This window comes from Liolophura sinensis, chromosome 3 (genome assembly GCF_032854445.1).
Source record: "Liolophura sinensis isolate JHLJ2023 chromosome 3, CUHK_Ljap_v2, whole genome shotgun sequence".
Classification (NCBI taxonomy): domain Eukaryota; kingdom Metazoa; phylum Mollusca; class Polyplacophora; order Chitonida; family Chitonidae; genus Liolophura; species Liolophura sinensis.
The window spans coordinates 1,805,637-1,813,438 of NC_088297.1; positions in this window are offsets into that span (position 1 = coordinate 1,805,637).

The following is a 7,802-nucleotide window of genomic DNA, read 5'->3' on the forward strand; positions in this document are numbered from 1 at the left end:
GTACTTACAAATAAATGTAAAACTCCAAGCGTATATATACATACAAATTAGGCCATCCAGCTTATTTACGAAATTCGCATGGTTTCTAAGAGCTTATACTCCACAATGCGCGATCAGTTTTACGATACACGAGGTTGGTTGATAATATCTGCTGTTGTGTCATAGGCGCGTGTTATAGCGGCGTCCTGACTTCCGTCACCGTCGTCTTGAGTTTCACACGTTAAATCTGCAGTGTCATATCCTGGTCCTGTCTGACAAAAGAAAATGACTACGAATTTCTCAGACGTGTGTGATTATAGGATTGTGAAAAAATGGTTTAGACGGATGTCATCGCTCTGTATGTTGAGCGTAGGGCTACGCAAAACGAAGAGCATGGTTTAAAGGAAAATGACGACAGATAACGCCGAAAAAGTTAGATGAATGTTTTTATTTTTGTAACATATTTATATTCCTTATTAATCACTCTGCTAAATGTACATTTTCCGTCAATGCTTGGAAATATAAACATCCTGAAAACACCAGACCAACGCAGGGCCCTGAAGTCGGGCTCTAGCCCCAACAAAGTTGTTTTGATAGTTATCACTGTTGATGTCATGACCATGACCACAGCAGGCTACTTAATTTCAGGACAGACTGCCGGGGTCTGAGGAAAGCTGTACTTTAAAAACATGCTTTTGCTCCAATGAGAAAGCTGAGAAACTTTCTTTTGTACTTTTATATCGTACGTCACATCATACACTCAGGCTGGAACTATGGGCAGCTTTTTGATTAACACCTGGACTTCTTTGTATCTATATATTTACAAAGCTCTTTACTAAGACATGCCGTCCGTTACCCAGTAAGTAACGGTGTTGTAGCTGACAATGGTCATTCTTCCGTTGTCCCCGCTAGCCATTGTTCACTGCCCCACAAACACATGGGAGGGGTCATCTTTGTTGTTACCCATGTCACTTCGACCGCTTAAGACTATTTTTTACACAGCATCGATACACCTATAGCTTGTGGGATCTCGATAACACGGACAGTATTTCTGAAGGCAGGAATTTGTCACTGTGAATGACGCCACGCGTCTTATTCAACTTCCTCTGTCTCCTCCGCGCAGTGTGTTCTGACACCAGCAAAAGGTGATACCTTTTATCTTATAAAGAAAGATATCTCGAATAACAGCCAAAAGATAATGACGAAATAGTGACAACAGAGATATGAATTCACAAATAATCCAGAACACGTAACGTAAATGGAATGTACCGTATAATATAACGTAGATAAACGTTTGGGTGGGATAAGCACAGCCGTGTGATATAACACAGATAAACATTTGGGTGGGATAAGCACAGCCATATAATATAACGTATATAAACGTTTGGGTGGGATAAGCACAGCCATGTAATATAACGTCGATAAACCTTAGGGTGGGATAAACACAGCCGTATGGTATAACGTAGATAAGCATTTGGGTGGAATAAGCACAGCCGTATAATATAACGTAGATAAACCTTTGGGTGGGATAGGCAAAGCCATATAATTTTTTCTACCGTACAGTGTGGTACATTGCTACAAATAAGCTGTGATACTGAGGGATCGGTACTGCCGACATGCTATTCAACCAATATGCGAAACGTTTGTAATAATGTCTTGCTTTAAGTACTTAAACAGAAAAAAGTAAAACTTTATTATGTCGGTTTGGCATATTAATGACTTTGGTATAAAATCTAACGCAAGACTCTTCTAAAGTAATTTCATATTCATCCTCTTCGTCCTATGAGTGAAACATTAAGCACGACGTTAAACCCCAAGCATTCTTAGGTTCATTTTGAAGAGATTTGGAGACGATATGTTTTACTGCATTTTATAAACGATGACACTTCGCCTTTTTACAGCTATTTTTGAAACATGGATAAGTAGTTTGATCGCACCAGAAAGTTGTGTCCTCATCGTGAGCTAAATATAGCTCAGATGTCTTACCGTAATTTATTTGAAACTAAGTACCAAGATCAAATTCATTGCCATGAAATGTATGTTCTCGAGCATGTTTATATTAAGGCGAACATATCACGTAGAAACAAGAGTGTGGCTGTCAGATTGTACGCCATTCCGGATGTGCGATACACCTGCTAAGGAAACTAGCCAGTTTTGATCAGCAAGTCTGCTTACAAGAGTGTAGTTTTCAGTTTTAACTGTATGGAAACAAGTTGGCATTAGGTCTGTAGGTTATAAGTAATGATACAACACAGCTGTACCTTTATCTTCGCTACAAATATACTCAAAGGTGACAGCCCTGCCTTTTAATTTATATATTTATTTGATTGGTGTTTTACGCCTTACTCAAGAATATTTCACTTATACGACGACGGCCAGCATTATAATGGGAGGAATCCGCGCAAAGCCCGTTGGAAACCCACAACCATCCGCAGGTTACTGGCAGACCATTCCCACGTACGGCCTATCAAAACCTCACTTTACTTCAGTACCGCTAAGGAAGATAATATTCAATACCGCTGAAGTCTAACGCCATACCGTTTCAAAAGTTATTCTCTAAAACACTACCATCACTGTTTCTTTTCATTTCTGAGACGAATCTTTATAAAGGTTATATAAATATATAAGTTTACTGAGCTTACCTGTTACAGTGTTTCCTTCTTTGAAGGTGTCGGGTAGGGTTAACATCCCCAGCGTGCTTTCAATAAGCAGACTAATCCACACCAGGTGCGACAAACTCACGCGGAACCACATACTGCTCTCAGAAAGTTAGAATTGTTCAATTCTTTAAAATGCAGTTATAACCAGGGATGCGAAATGAAAGTCTTTGCAAAAGGCTGTGATAATGGAACAGTTTCTTCCCCTTTCATACATATCATGGTAGTTCTGCTTTGCTTTATGATTCATAGAAAATCGTGACTCCGGAATTGGGCCCGTGACTCGACTTTTTCTGACTAATTTTTTGTAATATAGGTCGATACAAGTTTACCACTTGTTCACGTAGTATAGCCGTCGTCAAAGAGGGAAGGATGAGCCTGTCGTCATAGTCCGATGCTTATATGCCAGTAACATCACGATATACACAGCGTACCGCCAGGCCCCCCACTGGAAGCACTTCTACACACACCCGGACCCTCCTTTTTAATCCCCTGTCATTCGTCTTCACCAAGTCACTTGACCTGCCGGTTTTTGCTTTCACGTCCTGGCAGGCAAACCATTACAGGGGTTGTACAACTGCTAGAGACGAATCATTGGAGCTTCTACCGTTCGGATTATCTGAGGTACTAAGCATGTCCAACAATGACCGCTCCGAACTACGATTTTTTTAAATGCAGGTAGAAAAAACAAAACTCCAAACAAGTGCAACCTGTCACAAAGCTACAAGGTACAACTGACTATTCAGGTCAGGCAATCAGCTCCATGGCGTTTATACTACAGCATTACACAGTGGGTTAGATGTATACACTGGGTTCCGTAACTCGACACGGGGGTTCCCACAGAAGAAAGACCCAGCCCCATAGTAGCACGCCGGTGTTCAGCCACTGGAACAATTTTACACAAATTGCATTTGGTAACAAATGTAAGCCAAGACTCAAGGGCGGGAAGGTTCAGTCAGCTGTGACGGTTTAGTACTTAATAAGTAGACTACGGCTTTAGTACTTAATAAGGAGACTACAGCTGTACTGCATGTAAACTCGGCTGTAGGAAACTTTATGAACCTTTGCAATACGTCTCGAGTTCGAATGTTAATGTACCTGTTTGTGGCATAGTTCCCCGCCATCTGTTTCTCATAACCTATTATCGTAATCCAACTTGAAGTGAATAAACAATTATATATTTGTCAATGTATATTAGAAATGTTCTAAACAATACACTGTCAAAATCCTGATGTACATCTACACTCGGAGGCGTTTTGTGTCTGTCCAAAATGACGCCGTTTCGTGCGTGTATGACTGTTCAACAACTATAGTATTTTCTGAAAAATTAAATTATATTCAGTTGAAATATAAAACATATGTCGATATTTTGAAGACAAATAAGCGACCAGTGTTTGGCATCTTATCACAACCATTTTATGGGACCTTTGGCAAGGACAGTGAAATTTAATGTCCTGCTCCTGCGAAGTTAGATGTCATACAAAATGAATGTGAGGTGTGTGTTTTTGAACGTGTTACTGGCTCTACCCCAAAACCCGGTTTGCTCTCGGTAATTTCCGTTCGTACTCGTGAAGGACGTAGCATGTAAACACCTGTCGTCGTTAGTTTCACATTGCAGATAAGATGGAGACCACTGTTATTCATCCCACACAATGTCAGAGATCAGACAAAGGTGAAGTCTGGCAGGTTTTTCCTCAAGACATTTATTAGCCATTTATATGCCACAATACCGACATGATCGGTGCAAATGATAGTGAGAAAAACAAGAATGAGTTATGAAACGGGAGGCCTATACATCGCCATATATGGCCCCAAACCACAATACAAACCATGTTGACTTATGTAAACTGATTTTCACCTTCAACCAGTGTGGAAAAAACAAATGTACACTGTCACATGGGATAATGGCGGACATGACAGCAAGCACCATATGGGGTCGTAATTCCAGGGCACTGGAGTAATTCTAGTACATTTTACACACACACACACACACACACACACACACACACACACACACATATATATATATATATATATATATATATATATATATATATTAAATACAACCTTGGTGTGAAGATAAGATCATGATCCAAGTTTAAATTTCCCACATCATATAAATTGACAGAAAAATTGGTCTCCCAGCAACCTGCGGATGGTCGTGCGTCCCCCCCACCTTCCCGGGCTGTGCCCGGTTTCCACCCACCATAATGCTGGCCGCAGTCGTTTAAGTGAAATATTCTTGAGTACGGCGTAAAAGAGCAATCAAATAAATACATAAATCTTACGGTCTGAAGTTACTCACGTGTGATAGTTAACGCCTCCTAATATAGCAAGTTGCGAAACACAAGCTCACAAAGTGCCCTGCACAGAAAATGGAACACAAGTGACGAAAGTCAAGTGGCGTGATAGTCGATGTCTCCCAACCCAGCAAAATCCTTCACAGTGAATCACAGTAAATACGACTGCTCTCAAGTGGACTTGAGTAACTGACTGCGATCTCCACAACTCTGTTGCTCATATTTAAATGCTAACGGAAGAAAAATTCTGGACGGTTTGATCGCAAACATGTTTTCAAACCGGTACATATTTTATGACACATATTTATGATAAACTGTTGATTTAAGCCGCTTAATCTCCACCTGACACATAACGTCCTGAAATAAGTCTGACATAAAAGTTGAGCCCTGGTCAGATGGTATTTCCTTAGGTAAACCATGCCTGGCGAAAACTGTAAGAGACTATTAATTCTCTGAGGAGCAGCTATCTGTTTTCAGTTGGATAGCTTCCCGAAATCTAGTAGCTGTATGAATAATAGTCAAAAAGCGTATCCTGACTTAATTGTAGGTAATGGACCTACTAAATCAATGAGTACCTTTGCTAAAAAAGTTCACCAATATCAAGATTTGGAATTAATGGTGCAGAATTTACACTATATTGGGGCTTTCCTACCAGCTGACAGGCGTGACATGCCTTACAGAAATTTACCACACCCTTGTGAATCTTAGGCCAATAAAACTGGCGAGTGATTTTGCTGTCTGTATTTTTAATGCCTAAATGTCCACCTATTGGAATCTCATGACCCGTCCTAAATACTGCCTGTCTATAAATTGGAGATACGACAACTTCATTAAAAAATTGCCCATTCACCAATAGCTGATACATGATAGGATCTATACTATCTGCTCAACAGCCCATCACCAATGTAATAACCAACAGGTACATCAGCTATTCGCTCCACGGATAAAGCAGGTTTTTTTGTTTCCCTTAATTTGGGCTCTGACCGTTGTTCTTTGACCACATCAGATCGAGAGGACACTGGTCTGTCTAACCTCAGACCTTCCTCTGCACCATCAATATCATGAAAGAACGTCTCGGCCAAGTTACGATTACCAGCTGAATCCACAGTGCAAAAAGAACAGTTGTCTTCTTTCTCCGAATCTCTTTTCTGTGACCTGGTAACCACAGAAAAGGAAAATATACCTGGAAACTCCTCCTGTAAGTCTTCTGTATTTCCGTCCAAAACCGAAACACTACAGGCATGAGGACACACCTTAACTTTACCCCCTGCTAAGTCATTACTAGCAAAAAGTAAATACATTTCACAGGGTAAGTTTATTTATTTTATTTGGATTGGTGTTCTACGTCGTACTCAAGAATATGTCACTTATACGACGGAGGTCAGCATTGTGGTGGAAACCCACGAGCACCCGAAGGTTGCTGACAGATCTTCCCACATACGGCCGGAGAGAAAGCCAACATGAGCTCGACGTGAACTCACAGCGACCGCATTGGTGAGAGACTGATGGGTCATTACGCTGTGCTAGCGCGCTAACCAACTGAGCCACGGAGGCCCGACACAGGCTAAGAATTGACAACAGCTACAGCAACCAAATCAAAAGTAAGGGTAACCTCCAGTAATGGAACAGACGTAAACTTTACATTATTACCCTGGATCAAAACATGACCGCTGGCCTCATCAGATTGTGCTGGAATCACATCGGCCAACATCAAACACTGACTAGCCCCAGTATCCTTACCTATAGAAAGAGGGGAGGTAACCTCGTTACAAGTAACCACACTGTTCGACATGAATCCCCTACCTCCTTAACCTGTGGTTTAACGATTGGACCAACACTACTTATCTCCAACAGTGGCCTCTCTGGGTTACAACTAGAGTTAACAAAAACTAGTGACTTTCACTGCCTCTTTCCTCCTCAGGACTAGGCACGTGGATAGTAGGCGCTCTGAAACTTTACAATAACTGCAAAAAGGTGGATTTACATCTTGAGTTTTGGACTGGAAGGTCTTATTGTCAGAAGAAAAAGCCATGGTTGATTTAGGCTTCTCACCGGTCTCCTTGTCAGTAGTAAAATCGGAAGCCTTCTTATCAGAATTCCACTTCTTTTGAAATTTAGGCTGACATTTTTATCCACTAATCTTATGATTTACCCCCGTGGGGTTTCCGGGGTGATAAGAATAGGACCTCAGCCCTCTAGGCAAGCTTGTCGTAAAAGACGACTAACCTAGAGCTCTCCTGTGTGAGCCCAGTGAATATAATAGGCTCACATCTTCTCGGTTGTGTGAGAGGCAACCGGGGAGCGACCTGTTTGCCGTGGGTTGCGACCCGTAATCTACGAGGACGGGATCCTGGTGGCTGAGGACGGGTTGGACTTGCGAGATCCTCACACCCAACACGTCACTTTGGCCCTTACTTGGAGAGAGACGGGAGGTCGGATGGGCCCGGTCCGATCAATCGGCTTGGTCATGTCTTGCCTCAGCGTTGTCCTAGAACTTCTCCTTAACACCACTTAATAAAGAATAAATGTTATTTCTGAAATTTCGTTTGCGGGACTACGTTTTAGGGCGGTGGATCATGGGTCAATCGAGTAGTATGTGTCTGTTGTGTGACCTTATTTACCTAATGGGGTTTGCTCATTAGGGTCATCTATTCGAGTATACCTCATGTGGAGTCCTTGGTGTGTGTCCTGCTGGGTATCCCCAGGTCCAGGCATCGCCCTTGTTGGCACTCCGTGGTGGGTGGGGAACACATGAGGTGAATCTTTATGATATATATTATGTCTTCTTTTAATTTGTCGCAAAACGTATCCAAAAGATCTGTTAGGGCTTCTGCTGGAATGACTTCGAGTACCGACAAAAAGAGGA